Below are 19,416 nucleotides of genomic sequence, written 5' to 3' on the forward strand. Positions count from 1 at the left end.
ACACCGAATCCCTGGGAGCCTCTCTGGGAGTCAACCACACCGAATCCCTGGGAGCCTCTCGTCAACCACACCAAATCCCTGGGAGCCTCGTCAACCACACCTCTGGGAGTCAACCACACCGAATCCCTGGGAGCCTTCACCGAATCCCTGGGAGCCTCTCGTCAACCACACCAAATCCCTGGGACAACCACACCGAATCCCTGGGAGCCTTCTCGTCAACCACACCAAATCCCTGGGAGCCTCTCGTCAACCACACCGAATCCCTGGGAGCCTTCTCGTCAACCACACCGAATCCCTGGGAGCCTCTCGTCAACCACACCGAATCCCTGGGAGCCTTCTCGTCAACCACACCGAATCCCTGGGAGCCTCTCGTTAACCACACCGAATCCCTGGGAGCCTCTCGTTAACCACACCAAATCCCTGGGAGCCTCTCGTCAACCACACCAAATCCCTGGGAGCCTCTCGTCAACCACACCAAATCCCTGGGAGCCTCTCGTCAACCACACCAAATCCCTGGGAGCCTCTCGTCAACCACACCAAATCCCTGGGAGCCTCTCGTCAACCACACCAAATCCCTGGGAGCCTTCTCGTCAACCACACCAAATCCCTGGGAGCTTTCTCGTCAACCACACCAAATCCCTGGGAGCCTCTCGTCAACCACACCGAATTATGATGGAAGTTACGCTACGCTACACTGCCCTTAGAGCCAAAACGTGAATAAATCAAAAAGTACACCTCCAATCTGGATGGTTTTTTTTTGCACGCTATGGGAGCTGAGAGGTGGGGAGCTGAGAGGTGGGGAGCTGAGTGGTGGGGAGCTGAGTGGTGGGGAGCCTTTTTTAATAATAGGGCTATGGCTTACTTTTTCGAACATTCTGTTAAAAATCGCATAACATTTCAGCGTCCTGCTACTCATGCCAGGAATATAGTATATGCATATGATTAGTATGTGTGGATAGAAAACACTCTGACGTTTCTGAAACTGGTTAAATCACGGCTGTGACTATAACAGAACGTGTGTTTCGTCGAAAAGCCCAAGGAAAACTGATCACCAAAAAGTGGAAAAAATATCAATGCGCCACTTGCATGTATTGTCTATGGCACAGCAAAATGCATGGCTCCGAGATTACAAGTCCTACAGCTTCCACACGATGTCGCCAGTCTTGGCAATTGCCTGGGGGTTGTTTCTTGGTCAAACGAAGAAGAGAGACCCCTTACCATCCGGTGTACGACAGGATGTTTTGGAAGAGATATTTCCGACCATGATTTGAAGACGTGGAGCTATTGAATACACATCGCCCCGTGATCAATTTGATAGATTATTAACGTTTACTAATACCTAAAGTTGGATTACAAAAGCATTTTGAAGTGTTTTGTGAAAGTTTATAGGGAACTTTTTTAATTAAAAAAAATGACGTTGCGTTTTGAAACTGTTTCTTTCTGGATCACACAGTTTTCATAGATGGATATTTTGGGTATATATGGACCGATTTAATCGAGAAAAAAAAAGGACCAATTGTGAGGTTTATGGGACATATAGGAGTGCCAACAAAGAAGCTCGTCAAAGGTAATGAATGTTTTATATTTTATTTCTGCGTTTTGTGTAGCGCCGGCTATGCTAATTCTTTTGTTTAGGTCCCCTTCAAGTATTTCGGGGTGTTGCATGCTATCAGATAATAGCTTCTCATGCTTTCGCCGAAAAGCATTTTAAAAATCTGACTTGTTGGCTAGATTCACAACGAGTGTAGCTTTAATTCAGTACCCTGCATGTGTTTTTTAATGAACGTTTGAGTTTTAACGAGTGCTATTAGCATTTGGCGTAGCGCATATACATTTCCTGATGGCTGGGTGGGATGCAGACGTCTCAGGGGACGCTAAGAGGTTTTAATAGAGGCCATCAAAACTCAATTTTCTCACACAATTACATCGCCTGTAGTGTAGCGCAACATGAGCTCATGGGCTCTCATTAAGTGTTTGATTACATTTTCCATTACATTTGCATTGATGTCAGAGTGATCAGAGGGACAATAGAGTGTTGTGTAGCAGACAGTTAGTAAGTTTGGTAGTCTACTTGTAGTGTCATAACACTTAGTACTTATTTATGTAATAAGAAAGACTCGGAATACAAGCAATTGAACTGGAGCTTCACATTTACTCAAACTAGTTAGTACCAGAATAACATAGAACAACACTGCGCATGACCAAGGGTGCTCCATCCTTAAAGGGGACATCAGTAATTAACAGAACATAACATTCCTTCTCTTATACAATCAGAGTTACTTTTACCAAACCACAACTGAAACATTTCCCAGAACTTGTTGTAGTTATTTTGCATCTTTTAATTTGAACTTGAACAGTTAGTTTTTGTTTGTTTGTTTATAAGTCTAGTCTGTCTGGTGGACGGTGCCTTCGTTCTGGGTAGCGCCTCGGATTGTCTGGAGGCTCCTGAACATCCTCAGTGCTTTTACCATTATAGCTTCTGCTATAGCAGCACCTTCATCAACACGTTCAGTTCTTTCAGCCTGGGGTCTCTTTACTGCCCCACCGTCCTCTACAGTTCCCTGTGTGTCACTCTCATGAGCTCTCTGTGCCTGTTCTCTCTCGATTGTTGTGCTGTTTTCCGTGGAATGCATTTGGTTAATGTGACGCCGCCAGATTATGTCTGGGCTCACTTGAACCTGGTAAGTTCTGGGTCCCGTTTGTGTGTGTACGGCCCCTCTTGTCCATTTCCCTCCTCTTCTGTAGTCTCGCACCATCACTTCCTGTCCTGTTTGGAGATGGCGCTCCCGGCCACTGGAGAGCATCTTGGCTTGTTTGTTCAGCACTTCATTACGCCTGTTTGGCTTCATGATGTCCAGCTGTGTGCGGAGAGGCCTCCCGAACATCAGTGCGGCTGGGCTTTCATTTGTTGTGGCATGTGGGGTGTTTCGGTAGGAGGCCAGGAACTTGGCCAGTTTTGTTTGCAAAGTCCCTTCGTCTCGTTTTGCTGCACGGAGTACTTACTTTAGGGTTTGCACAATGCGTTCTGCCAGCCCATTGGTGGCAGGGTGGTATGGAGCTGAGGTTGAGTGTTTGATTCCATTTACTGACATGAATCTTGTAAACTCGTCACTTACAAAAGCTTGCGCGTTGTCACTTACCAGCTGCAGTGGCAAACCGAACCATGCAAACGTTGTTCTGAGACACTCTATCGTCTGAGCTGAGGTGGAGGAGTCAGTGCAAAACACCTCTGGCCATTTGGAATGGGCATCCACTATAACCAGAAACATGTGCTTTTCAAAGGGACCAGCGTAGTCCACATGAATTCTCTGCCATGGCTCTGCGGGCCATTCCCATGGGGGGACTGGGACAGGAGCAGGCATGTGAAGGGTTTCCAAACATCCGCTACAGTTCTTCGCCATGTTTTCTATCTGTTGAAAGAAAGACTCGGAATAAAAGCAATTGAACTGGAGCTTCACATTTACTAAAACGAGTTAGTACCAGAATAACATAGAACAACACTGCGCATGACCAAGGGTGCTCCCGCCTTAAAGGGGACATCAGTAATTAACAGAACATAACACTACTAATGACCATCAGCAGAATCAGAGCTTAGAGAAGCCTAGTTACTGAGACTAAATGGTCACGTGGAATTTGACTCCGGTCATTTATGTATTTATTTATTTCACCTTTATTTAACCAGGTAGGCTAGTTGAGAACAAGTTCTCATTTGCAACTGCGACCTGGCCAAGATAAAGCATAGCAGTGCGACACATACAACAACACAGAGTTACACACGGAATAAACAAAACATACAGTCAATAACACTCGTGACTGCCGGTACGGCTGTAATATGTTCACCATAACAACTTTAGGTGCACCTTGTGCTGGGGACAATAAAAGGACACTAACCATTTTATAAATTGCAGTTACAGATGAAATCTCCAATAAGCCCCCTATGGTGAATGACTTGTGACGAGAGGCTTGTAGAATCATGATTCTTTGGAGTTCCTGTTCATCGTTTGTCGGTAGGGGTCCTGCATGCTATGGGCATCACTGACTGAAATGAACAAAATTTGTTTAAATATTTGCTCTATTGACTTAACAAGTCAAAAATATCACAGTCAGTGAAAAGAGCCAAACTCCCCATATTTACCAGTTGGTAGCTGGGGACTCCGGTCTCTTTCCTCAGCTACCCAGTGGGAAGCAACAGTGGCAAGCAACAGTGGGAAGCAACAGTGGGAAGCAACAGTGGCAAGCAACAGTGGCAAGCAACAGTGGGAAGCAACAGTGGGAAGCAACTCGATACAACACTGGTTACACTGGTCATTCAGGTTCCAGATGTTGACCAATAATACACATTTTTTCACCCTCACACATCGAAATATTATTTTACAAGTTTTTAACTAGCATCATGCTGCTGTTGTCAGCTAGCCAGCATAAACTAGCTAGCTGGGAAGGGCGCAACACGACGACTGACTAAACTGATTGAAACAAATGAATTCATCTCCACTAGACTCTCAGCTGTGCGACGTACTGTAAGTCATCAGTTTGGGCACAAGGCGTGTTCTTATAGCCTCTCCCCTTTTTATATCGTGCATTTTCTGCAGTTCTTACTTTTGCCACTAGATCTGCCAATTTCTAAGGGTCTGTATTCCCAAAGTGGGCTTTTGTGCAGTTAGCTGTCAGATCTCAGCTGTTAGCAGTTTCCTACTGCCGTTAAAAACGGATGACCGACATAATCTTTTTTTGAGTCATTACTGAATTATTTAATGTAACAAATTTAACATTTAACCTTGTAAAGAATTAGACCTGACATTTTGCGTGAAACGTTTCCCGTATTTTAGAGACTCGCCGTTTATAAATGTTACGGAAATATGTAAATCGTAGTTCTAGTCCGTACTGTACAACAACAGTGAGGTAAATCGTAGTTCTAGTCTGTACTGTACAACAACAGAGAGGTAAATCGTAGTTCTAGTCTGTAGTGTACAACAACAGAGAGGTAAATCATAGTTCTAGTCCGTACTGTACAACAACAGTGAGGTAAATCGTAGTTCTAGTCTGTACTGTACAACAACAGTGAGGTAAATCGTAGTTCTAGTCTGTACTGTATAACAACAGTGAGGTAAATCGTAGTTCTAGTCTTTACTGGACAACAACAGTGAGGTAAATCGTAGTTCTAGTCTTTAGTGGACAACAACAGTGAGGTAAATCGTAGTTCTAGTCTTTACTGGACAACAACAGTGAGGTAAATCGTAGTTCTAGTCTTTACTGGACAACAACAGTGAGGTAAATCGTAGTTCTAGTCTGTACTGTACAACAACAGAGAGGTAAATCGTAGTTCTAGTCTGTACTGTACAACAACAGTGAGGTACCTCGTAGTTCTAGTCTGTACTGTACAACAACAGAGGTAAATCGTAGTTCTAGACTGTACAACAACAGTGAGGTACCTCGTAGTTCTAGTCTGTACTGTACAACAACAGAGAGGTAAATCGTAGTTCTAGTCTGTAGTGTAAAACAACAGAGGTAAATCGTAGTTCTAGTCCGTACTGTACAAACTGTACAAACTGTACATTGTAGCATGGGACAGTAGCATGGGACAGTGGAGTTAACATTGTAGCATGGGACAGTAGAATGGGACAGTGGAGTTAACATTGTAGCATTGGACAGTAGAGTTAACATTGTAGCATGGGACAGTAGAGTTAACATTGTGGCATGGGACAGCAGCATGGGAAGTAGTATGGGACAGTAGAATGGGACAGTAGAATGGGACAGTAGCATGGGGCAGTATAGTTAACATTGTAGCATGGGGCAGTATAGTTAACATTGTAGCATTGGACAGTAGAGTTAACATTGTAGCATGGGACAGTAGCATGGGACAGTGGAGTTAACATTGTAGAGTCGGACAGTAGCATGGGACAGTGGAGTTCACATTGTAGCATGGGACAGTAGCATGGGACAGTGGAGTTAACATTGTAGCATGGGACAGTAGCATGGGACAGTGGAGTTAACATTGTAGCATTGGACAGTAGAGTTAACATTGTAGCATGGGACAGTAAAGTTAACATTGTAGCATTGGACAGTAAAGTTAACATTGTAGCATTGGACAGTGGAGTTAACATTGTAGCATGGGACAGTGGAGTTAACATTGTAGCATGGGACAGTGGAGTTAACATTGTAGCATTGGACAGTAGAGTTAACATTGTAGCATGGGACAGTGGAGTTAACATTGTAGCATTGGACAGTAGAGTTAACATTGTAGCATTGGACAGTAGAGTTAACATTGTAGCATGGGACAGTAGCATGGGATAATGGAGTTAACATTGTAGCATTGGACAGTGGAGTTAACATTGTAGCATTGGACAGTAGAGTTAACATTGTAGCATTGGACAGTAGAGTTAACATTGTAGCATTGGACAGTAGAGTTAACATTGTAGCATTGGACAGTAGAGTTAACATTGTAGCATTGGACAGTAGAGTTAACATTGTAGCATTGGACAGTGGAGTTAACATTGTAGCATTGGACAGTAGAGTTAACATTGTAGCATTGGACAGTAGAGTTAACATTGTAGCATGGGACAGTAGAATGGGACAGTGGAGTTAACATTGTAGCATTGGACAGTAGAGTTAACATTGTAGCATGGGACAGTAGAGTTAACATTGTGGCATGGGACAGCAGCATGGGAAGTAGTATGGGACAGTAGAATGGGACAGTAGAATGGGACAGTAGCATGGGGCAGTATAGTTAACATTGTAGCATGGGGCAGTATAGTTAACATTGTAGCACGGGGCAGTAGAGATAACATTGTAGCACGGGACAGTATAGTTAACATTGTAGCACGGGGCAGTATAGTTAACATTGTATTATGGGGCAGTATAGTTAACATTGTAGCATGGGGCAGTAGAGATAACATTGTAGCACGGGACAGTATAGTTAACATTGTAGCACGGGGCAGTATAGTTAACATTGTAGCACGGGGCAGTAGAGATAACATTGTAGCACGGGACAGTAGAGATAACATTGTAGCACGGGACAGTAGAGATAACATTGTAGCACGGGACAGTAGAGATAACATTGAAGTACGGGAAGTAGAATTAACATTGAAGCACAGGACAGTAGAGATAACATTGTAGCACGGGACAGTAGAGATAACATTGCAGGACAGGACAGTAGAGATAACATTGTAGCACGGGACAGTAGAGATAACATTGTAGGACAGGACAGTAGAGATAACATTGTAGCACAGGACAGTAGAGATAACATTGTAGCACGGGGCAGTAGAGATAACATTGTAGCATGGGACAGTAGAGATAACATTGTAGCACGGGACAGTAGAGATAACATTGTAGCACGGGACAGTAGAGATAACATTGAAGCACGGGAAGTAGAATTAACATTGAAGCACAGGACAGTAGAGATAACATTGAAGCACAGGACAGTAGAGATAACATTGTAGCACGGGACAGTAGAGATAACATTGTAGGACAGGACAGTAGAGATAACATTGTAGCACGGGACAGTAGAGATAACATTGTAGCACGGGACAGTAGAGATAACATTGTAGGACAGGACAGTAGAGATAACATTGTAGCACGGGACAGTAGAGATAACATTGTAGCACAGGACAGTAGAGATAACATTGTAGCACGGGACAGTAGAGATAACATTGTAGGACAGGGCAGTAGAGATAACATTGTAGCACGGGACAGTAGAGATAACATTGAAGCACGGGACAGTAGAGATAACATTGTAGCATGGGACAGTAGAGATAACATTGAAGCACGGGTGTCACGATCGCTGTCGTCGTGGAAATGACCCCACCAAGGTGCTGAGCGTACATTTATTTTTATTTACAAATGTCGCCAACAAAAACAAAGAACAAGGAAACGACCGTGAAGATAACTTAGGCCATAATGCCATTAGCAAAGACAACTACCCACAATTACAAAAGGAAAAAAGGCTGCCTAAGTATGATTCCCAATCAGAGACAACGATGGACAGCTGTCCCCGATTTGAGAACCATACCAGGCCAAAACATAGAAACAATGAACATAGAGTTTCCCACCAGAGTCACACCCTGACCAACCAGACATAGAGAATAAAAAGGATCTCTACGGTCGGGGCGTGACAACGGGACAGTAGTTTACAATGATACTTGTGAACTTGAACACTTCGGGGCAAGACAGAAAGGATGGAGAGACAGTTAACTACGTAGAACGGGACAGTATCATGGGACAGTAGTTTACAATGGGACTTATGAACTTGAACACAGAGTTGACAATGTTCCATTTCACTAATAACAACAGATAGAAGGGTTTAATCTGTACACCTGTGATATTTACAGGACTGGCTCAGTGGTGACAGATCATTTTATTGTTGGACTGGTAAACATGAAGACGGGTCAGAGCTTACCTCTATCAGAGGCCGGGGATCTCGGCAGGCTCGGGCTCCAGCAGGTTGTTTGATAGCTGGACTTCCTCGGTCTCACTCAGCAGCGCGTAGATGGGCTCGATCTGTTCGTTGAAACGGGTCACCAGACTCATCCTTCTCTACCTCTGTCTGACAGAACATACAGCGGAATGTCTCTGAACGGTGGGGGGGGGGGGGGGGAGAAAAAGAAAGATGGAGAGAAACTTAAAGAGAGAGGAGAGAAAGAGAGTGTGAAGGAAAGAGATGGAGAGAGCAACGTGAGTTTCAGGGGTAATGGTGTAGCTCAAAAGAACAGATACAATTTGCTCTCATTGTCGAGAGTGACATCTCTCCTCAGAGGGAAAGCTAGTCATTACTGCCGCAGGAGTGGAGAGAAAGGAGGGAGAGAAGAAGGGAGGGAGGGAGAACTAAAAGGATAGAGAGGAGAGCTGACATGAACCAACTCTGGCTGACAAACTGAAAGTCCCTGCAAAAAGAAAACAATTCAATTGAAAAGCTTAAAAGAACAACTTCCAAATTATGCATCAGGAGAGTATTCCTCACAGAGCCAGACAGACAGCAACACAGCCAGACAGTCTGACAGCCAGACAGCCTGACATCCAGACAGCCTGAGAGCCAGACAGCCTGACAGCAACACAGCCAGACAGCCTGACAGCAACACAGCCAGACAGCCAGCCAGACAGCAACACAGCAACACAGCCAGACAGCCAGCCAGACAGCCTGACAGCCAGACAGCCTGACAGCCTGACAGCCAGAGAGCCAGAGAGCCAGACAGCCTGACAGCCAGACAGCCTGACAGCAACACAGCCAGACAGCAACACAGTCAGACAGACAGCCAGACAGCAACACAGCCAGACAGCCAGACAGACAGCCAGACAGTCTGACAGCCAGACAGCCAGACAGCCTGACAGCAACACAGCCAGACAGACAGCCAGACAGCAACACAGCCAGACAGCAACACAGCCAGACAGCCACACAGCAACACAGCCAGACAGCAACACAGCCAGACAGCAACACAGCCAGACAGCCAGACAGACAGCAACACAGCCTGACAGCCTGACAGCAACACAGCCAGACAGCCAGACAGCAACACAGCCAGACAGCCTGACAGCAACACAGCCAGACAGCAACACAGCCAGACAGACAGACACACAGCCAGACAGACAGACAGCAACACAGCCAGACAGACAGACAGCCTGACAGCAACACACACAGACAGTGAGACAGCAACACAGCCAGACAGCCAGACAGCAACACAGCCTGACAGCCAGACAGCAACACAACCAGACAGCCTGACAGCAACACAGCCAGACAGCCAGACAGCCTGACAGCAACACAGCCAGACAGCCTGACAGCAACACAGCCAGACAGCAACACAGCCAGACAGCAACACAGCCAGACAGCCAGACAGCAACACAGCCAGACAGCCAGACAGCAACACAGCCAGACAGCAACACAGCCAGACAGCCAGACAGCAGCACAGCCAGAAAGTTATCAGCCTTTCTCCAATAAGTGTAGTTCACAGGCCCACTCAAGCACCAGGGTAAATCGAATCAAATCCAATTGTATTCGTCACATGCACTGAATACAACAGGTGTAGACTTTACCGTGAAATGCCCTTCCCTGCCAGCCAGCCCTTCCCAGCCTGCCCTTCCTTGCCAGCCCTTCCCTGCCAGCCAGCCCTTCTCTACCAGCCAGCCCTTCCCAGCCAGCCAGCCCTTCCCTGCCAGCCCTTCTCTACCAGCCAGCCCTTCCCTGCCAGCCAGCCCTTCCCTGCCAGCCAGCCCTTCCCAGCCTGCCCTTCCTTGCCAGCCCTTCTCTACCAGCCAGCCCTTCCCAGCCAGACAACCCTTGGCCAGACGCTGGCCTATCCCACTTTAACCTCCCTTTAATGTCAAGTACAAGGAGAGTGAAAGAGAGAGACAGAGAGAGGGGGTGGAGAGAGGAGTGACCTCAGAGACCAGAAAGAGAGAACCCAGAGAGAGAGAACCCAGGGATAGAGAGAGAGAGCAGAGAGAGAGAGATACCAGCGATAGAGAGAGACATCAGGAGAGACCAGAGAGAGAGAGAGAGAGAGAGAGAGAGAGCAGAGAGAGTGAGAGACCGGAGAGAGATACCAGAGATATGGAGAGACATCAGAAGGAGAGACCAGAGAGAGACCAGAGAGAGAGATACCAGAGAGAGACATTAGAAGGAGAGACCAGAGAGAGACATCAGAAGGCGAGACCAGAGACCATACTTTAGTACAGAGGTCTACATCTAGAGAAGGACTATAGAATGCTTTTGTGAAGGGCCACATTCCTTTGTTGTCCCCCCCCCCTTTTTGTACTTCCTGTTTACATACAGAGGGAGCTTAGCTCAAAAACTGTTGTCCAAACCAGTTGCTCGACCTCTTTGCCCAAGCTGTACATGTTTATTGATGTTATCCCTAGTTTTCCTATTGTTTATTTTTCACTACACAACATATTCACACAAGTATTATATAGTAGTGGTCACATATAATTACACCTAAAAAAAAGTAGCTGAAAAAAAGGTTTTCCAATTGTTGTTTACTGATTTCACTTCTCTATTTCAACACCAGGTGGAGACATTGACCACAGAGCACTACGCATCCTGTATGGTCGACCACACTGTCTCTCATTAACACCACCAGCTGAAGAGAGTTTACTTCCAAACTGCCACCGACTGTCACCAACTGTCACCGACTGTCACCGACTGTCTTTCCGCACTGCGTATCCTAAAAACAGCTCCGGTTCGGTTGTCACACACACACACACACACACACACACACACACACACACTACACACACACTACACACACACTACACACACACACACACACACACACACACACACACACACACACACACACACACACACACACACACACACACACACACACACGAGAATGGCTAGCTTCCAGTGCAGCGGGCGGAAAACATAATCCATTTTGCATTAGTGCTCCCTGGATAGGTGCCAGTCCTCCAGGAGAACAAAGGAATGAGAGAAGAAGTTAATAAACATTGAATAGATAAATCAACCTCTCCCTCTCTCCGTCACCGAGCCTCAGCCACCCTGTCAGCACAGAGGAGGACCTTTCCTCGGGCCGTATGGCCACAGACAGACAGAGCATCACTGGTGTTGTGTACGACTGTGTGACATTAGTTACTTTGGGAGCCAAGTTTCTCAGTTAGCTTATTACTAGCTTGTTATCGTTGCACAAATGAACTCTAGCATAACCTTTTTGGGATAGGGGGCAGCATTTTCACATTTGGATGAGTAGGGTGCCCAGAGTGAACTGCCTCCTACTCTGTCCCAGATGCTAATATAAGAATGTTATTATTGATATTGGATAGAAAACACTCTGACGTTTCTAAAACTGTTTGAATGATGTCTGTGAGTATAACAGAACTCATATGGCAGGCAAAAACCTGAGAAAAAATCCAACCAGGAAGTGGGACATCTGAGGTTTGTAGTTTTTCAAAGCTTGGCCTACCGAATACACATTGAGATATGGATGAGCATGCTGCACTTCCTAAGGCTTCCACTAGATGTCAACCGTCTTTAGAAACTGGTTTGAGGATTCTACTTTAAAGGAGGGGCTCATGAGATCTCTTTGAGTCAGTGGTCTGGCAGAGAGCCTTGGTCTCATGACGCGCTCCCGACAGAGTTACATCTCTTTCCAGTGCTTTTCTGAAGACAAAGGAATTAGGAACATTATTGATGTTTTATGTTAAAAACATCATAACGATTGATTCCATACATCGTTTTACATGTTTCTAAAGGACTGTAACGGAACTTTTGGAGTCTTTGTCTGGACGAAGTGCCTGCGCCTCATGAAAATCGATTACTGGGCTGAACACGCTAACAACAAGTGGCTATTTGGACATAAATGATGGAACTTTATGGAACAAATCAGTCATTTACTGTAGAACTGGGATTCCTGGGAGTGCCTTCTGATAAAGATCATCAAAGGTAAGTGAATAAAATGGCGGATATTGCTCTGGCTGTTTTGGGCTCTGAGCGCCGTTCTCAGATTATGCTTTTTCTGTAAAGTTTTTAAAAAATCGGACACAGCGGTTGCATTAAGGGTCACATGATTTCCTAGAAAGTAAAATGAAACCAATGTTGTTTCTCAAAGTGCATACTAACACAGATCGACACAAAAACAGATTAAATCCCACTGTGGATGTAATAGACTTTACAATGGGGGGAATGTTTCCACTGTACAGCCTAACCTATGGATTGTGTCCCCATGAAATGGGATATCTCCTCAGTGACATTCACAGGACACAACTGTGTAGAGTTTACACAAATTCTAGCGTTTTAGCTGCAGGACTTTATGAGAAATCAGTTCACTACACAGCCCAATGTGCATATTGAACATACAGATTGGACTGTACAGTTTAAACTAGAGATTGTGCTCCCATGAAATGGGTATCAGCTACTCAGTGACACTCACAGAACTATGTAGTTTACACACATATTAGCATCTTAGCTCCTATTGTGTCCCTCCGCCCACTTCACTTCCCTTCATTAAATGGGGCTCTGTTGTTTCATCGCCCCCTGAATGAAAAGCCTTATACTTATTGACCAACTACAGTTTGGAATTTATAATGTTCTTGTTCCTGTTGAGGTCCTGACAGGGACTTGAATGATATGAGTGACATTCTAAAGAGACATATGGATGATGTACTTTGTTTTAAAAGGTGCTTTTTGGTATGAATCATCTGAGGCCACTTACAACCTACTTAAAATGTGTGATATTTCCACTCCATCTCACCTGCTCATCTGGGAGGACTTTGTCCTGACTTCAGCACACTGCTTAAGGAAGTGAGTTTTCTTTGTCGTAGACAACAAATTAATCCAGATGCTGTTTGTTTTGTTGCATCTTGTTAGGCCTCTTGAGGAATTCTTCTATTTCATTCTATGTCTTGTGACCCGTTTTGATGATCTGTTAGTGCTTATCCTTTAACGGTGGTGCTTGGAGCCCACGACTTAAAGAAGTGGAAGAAGAGTTGTCAGAAGATTCAGGTGTCCCATTACCTTCGGCATCCATTACATGAGAATGCAACGCAGAACAGTTATGACGTCATGCTACTGAAGGTAATCTACATGAGAATGCAACCCAGATCAGTTATGACGTCATGCTACTGAAGGTAATCTACATGAGAATGCAACGCAGATCAGTTATGTCGTCATGCTACTGAAGGTAATCTACATGAGAATGCAACGCAGATCAGTTATGACGTCATGCTACTAAAGGTAATCTTCAAGACACCTCTAATGTCTCCTTTCTACAGTATATAGTACTTATTTCGAATGAACTTTAACTTCTTCGAGATAGGGGGCGCTCTTTTAATTTTTGGATAAAAAACGTTCCCGTTTTAAACAAGATATTTTGTCACGAAAAGATGCTCGACTATGAATGTAATGGACAGCTTTGGAAAAAAAAAACTCTGACGTTTCCAAAACTGCAAAGATATTATCTGTGAGTGCCCCAGAACTAATGCTACAGGCGAAACCAAGATGAAGTTTCATACAGGAAATGCCCCAGATTCTGAAGGCGCTGTGTTCCAATGTCTCCTTATATGGCTGTGAATGCGCCAGGAATGAGCCTGCCCTTTCTGTCGTTTCCCCAAGGTGTCTGCAGCATTGTGAGGTATTTGTAGGCATATCATTGGAAGATTGACCATAAGAGACTACATTTACCAGGTGTCCGCCCGGTGTCCTGCGTCGAAATTATTGCGTATTCTCCAGGTCCATGCGCGTTCCATTTCTTCAGAGAAGAAACTAAACTGCCACGAATGATTTATCATCGAATAGATATGTGAAAAAAACCTTGAGGATTGATTCTAAACAACGTTTGCCATGTTTCTGTCGATATTATGGAGTTAATTTGGAAAAAAGTTAGCTTTTTAATGACTTCATTTTCGGGTTTTTCTTACCCAGACGTGATGAAGAAAACTGAGCGATTTGTCTACACAAATAATCTTTTTGTAAAAACTGAACATTTGCTATCTAACTGAGAGTCTCCTCATTGAAAACATCTGAAGTTCTTCAAAGGTAAAATATTTTTATTTGAATGCTTTTTTTGTTTTTGTGAAAATGTTGCATGCTGAATGCCAGGCTTAATCCTATGCTAGGCTATCAATACTGTTACACAAATGCTTGTTTAGCTATGGTTCAAAAGCATATTTTGAAAATCTGAGATGACAGTGTTGTTAACAAAAGGCTAAGCTTGAGAGCTAATATATTTATTTCATTTCATTTGCGATATTCATGAATAGTTAACGTTGTGTTATGCTAATGAGCTTGCCTAGAGAATTACACTCCTGGATTCAGGTTTTTTTCGCAGCCAAACGCGATGAACAAAACGGAGCGATTTGTCCTACACAAATAATATTTTTGTAAAAACTGAACATTTGCTATCTAACTGAGAGTCTCCTCATTGAAAATATCTGAAGTTCTTCAAAGGTAAATGATTTTATTTGAATGCTTTTTCTTGTTTTTGTGAAAATGTTGCATGCTGAATGCTACGCTAAATGCTATGCTAGCTATCAATAATCTTACACAAATGCTTGTTTTGCTATGGTTGAAAAGCATATTTTGAAAATCTTGACATGAATATTTATAGAGTTTAATTCAAGGTTTATTCTGAATTATACAAATAGAATATAATAATTTTATCTCATTTTATTTTATTTTTATTTCCTCTTATAGTTAAGGACCACAGCTCATCTAACCAAGACTTTGGACTCCCAAAGGAGGATGAACATCTCCCAGCATCCCCTAAATGCTCCGTAGCTGGTTGGGGCAAGACTAACTCGAACAACAACCAGGGTTCCAGCGTTTTGATGGAAGTGGCAGTGACGGTGGAGGATGACTCTGAATGCAAGAAGGTGTGGGAGAAATACTTTGACAAAAAACAAATGATGTGACATTAACATGAAAATGAAGTGTTTACATTTAAACCTGTATATTAATTTGTTTTAATGTTAGGCCAATAGTACAAAATTAAATAAGAAAGAAAAACAATAAAATAACCATAAATATCCATAATATGAAATAATAACATGACTACACAGATACAGGATCAGAAAATAATGAATAGATTCATTTGAAGAAACAACAAGAATAACCTAAGGAAAGGAAAGTTTGATCCAGCATTAACATGGAGAACAAAACCTCATCCAAATCCTCTGCCCTTTCACACAATCTCCTCTATTACAGAGAGTAGGATACACAACTAAGACTCAACTCATTCACTCAATTAAACTCTGCTCCTCCACCTCACTTACTTAACTCAACCACCAGAGGGCAACACAACCACATTGCATTTCTATACTACCATACTTGTGGAAGTGTGTATAGTGGGTGCGTGCACCACTCACACAGGATGGCTAATCCTGAATGTTTGAAGTGTACATGAGTGTTTGAAGTGTACCTTTGTCCTCGAAGGCTATATTTGTTCTATCAGAGTGGCTGGCTAATGACAGAGCCACCATAACACTGATTATTAGGAACACGGGGAGATGTTTATCTGCTTCCCAAATGGCATCCCTTTTCCTATACAGGGATTCATTATATACTGGCCGTGGCAATGTTCCAGAACGATATGGTTATAATGGAGCTGATAGTGACAACAAACCCCACATTCCATGTCACAACATTCTTATCAAAACATCATGATATGTAAATAATGTTACCTAAAAAAATCTAATTAAAAAAGTGTTTTTACAGCAAAATGACAGTTTAAATGTGCATGTTCTGTAAAACTAAAATATAAAATGTTTCCTTAAATTAAAGTACAGCTTTTTTCCAAAGTACAATCCACATGGGTACTAAAAAGCTGATTTACTATCATTTGATTGTAGTACCTTTTAGATTTAAGAATTGTTCAATCTAACTGCCTGTAGCTCTGACCTGAAGCAAGGATATGCATATTATTGATACCATTTGAAAGGAACATTTTTGTGTAAATGTGAAATTAATGTAATAGAATATAACACATTAGATCTGGTAAAAGATAATACAAACAAAAAACAATTTTTTCGAATTAGACTTTTTTTCATCATCTCAGAAAGGCCATAACATGATATGAATCTAGGCGCAATTTAGATTTGCGCCACCAGATGGCAGCGGTATGTGTGCAAATTTTCAAGTACGTATAGAGAACATACAAAAATGATATGGTAATAAAAATAATGTTTACAGACTACAAGGAACGTCATACATGCCCTTTCTCACCTGGAAAAAAGGAACACTTATCTATCCCTCAACGTAACCAAGACTAACGAGATGATTGTGGACTTGAGGAAAAGGAGGACCGAGCACGCCCCCATTCTCATCGACAGGGCAACAGTGGAGCAAGTGGAAAGCTTCAAGTTCCTTGGTGTCCACATCACCAACAAACTAGAATGGTCCAAACACACCAAGACAGTCGTGAAGAGGGCACGACAAAGCCTATTCCCCCTCAGGAAACTAAAAAGATTTGGCATGGGTCCTGAGATACTCAAAAGGTTCTACAGCTTAGGGTTAGGGTTAGCTGCCAGCAGCATACCACCCTGCATACCACTGCTGGCTTGCTTCTGAAGCTAAGCAGGGTTGGTCCTGGGTTGGTCCTGGTCAGTCTGTGGATGGGAGACCAGATTCCGTTGGAAGTGGTGTTGAAGGGCCATTAGGAGGCACTCTTTCCTCTGGTCTAAAAAAATATCCCTCTGCCCCAGGGCAGTGATTGATTGACTGTGTAGGGTGCAGTCTATTGGATGGGACAATAAATGGATGTCTTGACTCTCTGAGGTCATTGAAGATCCCATGGCACTTATTGTAAGAGTAGGGGTGTTATCCCTGGGGTACTTGCTAAATTCCCAATCTAACCATCACGGGCACTTAATAATCCCCAGTTTACAATTGGCTCCTTCATCTCCTCTCCACTGTAACTATTCCCCAGGTCATTGCTGTAAATGAGAATGTGTTCTGTCAACTTACCTGGCAAAATAATGAATATATAAATTAAAATCAAGAGCATCACTGCCTGGTACGGCACTTGCTTGTCCTCTGACCGCAAGGCACTTCAGAGGGAAGTGCGTACGGCTCAGTACATCACTGGGGCTAAGCTGCCTGCCATCCAGGAACTCTACACCAGGTGGTGTCAGAGGAGGCCTTAAAAATTGTCAAAGACCCCAGGCAGTCATAGACTGTTCTCTCTACTACCACATGGCAAGCAGTACCGGAGTGACAAGTCTAGGACAAAAAGGCTTCTCAACAGTTTTTACCCCCAAGCCATAAGACTCCTGAACAGGTAATCAAATGGCTACCCGGACTATTTGCATTGTGTGCCTCCCCCCAACCCCTCTTTTTACGCTGCTGCTACTCTCTGTTTATCATATATGCATAGTCACTTTAACTATACATTCATGTACATATGTACATACTACCTCAAGTAGCCCGACCAACCAGTGCTCCCGCTGATTGGCTAGCCGGGAAATCTGCATTGTGTCCCTCCACCCACCTCCTGCCAACCCCTCTTTTATGCTGCTGCTGCTCTCTGTTCATTATATATGCATAGTCACTTGAACCATTTCTATACATACAGTTGAAGTCGGAAGTTTACATACACTTAGGTTGGAGTGATTGAAACTCATTTTTCAACCACTCCAACAATTTCTTGTTTACAAACTATAGTTTTGGCAAGTCGGTTAGGACATCTACTTTGTGCATGACATGGGGTGGTTAGAGCGTTGGACTACTAACCGGAAGGTTGCAAGTTCAAATCCCTGAGCTGACAAGGTACAAATCTGTCGTTCTGCCCCTCAACAGGCAGTTAACCCACTGTTCCTAGGCCGTCATTGAAAATAAGAATTTGTTCTTAACTGACTTGCCTAGTAAAATAAAGGTTAAATTAAATTAAAATTAAATTAAAAAACACAAGTAATTTTTCTAACAATTGTTTACAGACGGATTATTTCACTTATAATTATTATTGTATCACAATTCCAGTGGGTCAGATGTTTGCATACACTAAGTTGACTGTGCCTTTAAACAGCTTGGAAAATTCATGGCTTTAGAAACTTCTGATATCTTCTGATATCTTTCTGGTAAGAAGAGTGGCGGGGGCGTATGCCTCATGACTAACGAGACATGGTGTGATGAAGGAAACATACAGGAACTCAAATCCTCTGTTCACCTGATTTAGAATTCCTCACAATCAAATGTAGACCGCATTATCTTCCAAGAGAATTCTCTTTGATTATAATCACTCCATTTTGTTGATCCCTGCCTACAGACAGAAACTAAAACAAGAGGCTCCCACGCTGAGGTCTGTCCAACGCTGGTCCGACCAAGCTGACTCCACACTCCAAGACTGCTTCCATCACGTGGACTGGGAAATGTTTCGTATTGCGTCAGATAACAATATTGACGAATACGCTGATTCGGTGTGCGAGTTCATTAGAACGTGCGTTGAAGATGTCGTTCCCATAGCAACGATAAAAACATTCCCTAACCAGAAACCGTGGATTGATGGCAGCATTCGCGTGAAACTGAAAGCGCGAACCACTGCTTTTAATCAGGGCAAGGTGTCTGGTAACATGACCGAATACAAACAGTGCAGCTATTCCCTCCGCAAGGCTATCAAACAAGCTAAGCGTCAGTACAGAGACAAATTAGAATCTCAATACAACGGCTCAGACACAAGAGGCATGTGGCAGGGTCTACAGTCAATCACGGACGACAAGAAGAAACCCAGCCCAGTCACGGACCAGGATGTCTTGCTCCCAGGCAGACTAAATAATTTTTTTGCCCGCTTTGAGGACAATACAGTGCCACTGACACGGCCTGCAACGAAAACATGCGGTCTCTCCTTCACTGCAGCCGAGGTGAGTAAGAGGTGAGTAAGACATTTAAAAGTGTTAACCCTCGCAAGGCTGCAGGCCCAGACGGCATCCCCAGCCGCGCCCTCAGAGCATGCGCAGACCAGCTGGCCGGTGTGTTTACGGACATAT

General features: G+C 43.7%; 1 long non-coding RNA gene across 1 annotated transcript; it reads right to left on the reverse strand.

Annotated features, from left to right (window-relative positions):
- Nucleotides 1–2,132: 2,132 nt before the first annotated feature.
- LOC115137605 (uncharacterized) lies at nt 2,133–19,399 on the reverse strand. The gene is made up of 3 exons (XR_003864816.2): nt 8,393–19,399; nt 3,892–4,039; nt 2,133–3,410 (listed from the first exon to the last, which is right to left on the reverse strand). It is a non-coding gene; the product is annotated as an uncharacterized LOC115137605 (long non-coding RNA).
- Between the last annotated feature and the right edge of the window lie 17 nt (nt 19,400–19,416).

The sequence above is a fragment of the Oncorhynchus nerka genome, linkage group LG3 (genome assembly GCF_034236695.1).
Source record: "Oncorhynchus nerka isolate Pitt River linkage group LG3, Oner_Uvic_2.0, whole genome shotgun sequence".
NCBI classification, from domain to species: domain Eukaryota; kingdom Metazoa; phylum Chordata; class Actinopteri; order Salmoniformes; family Salmonidae; genus Oncorhynchus; species Oncorhynchus nerka.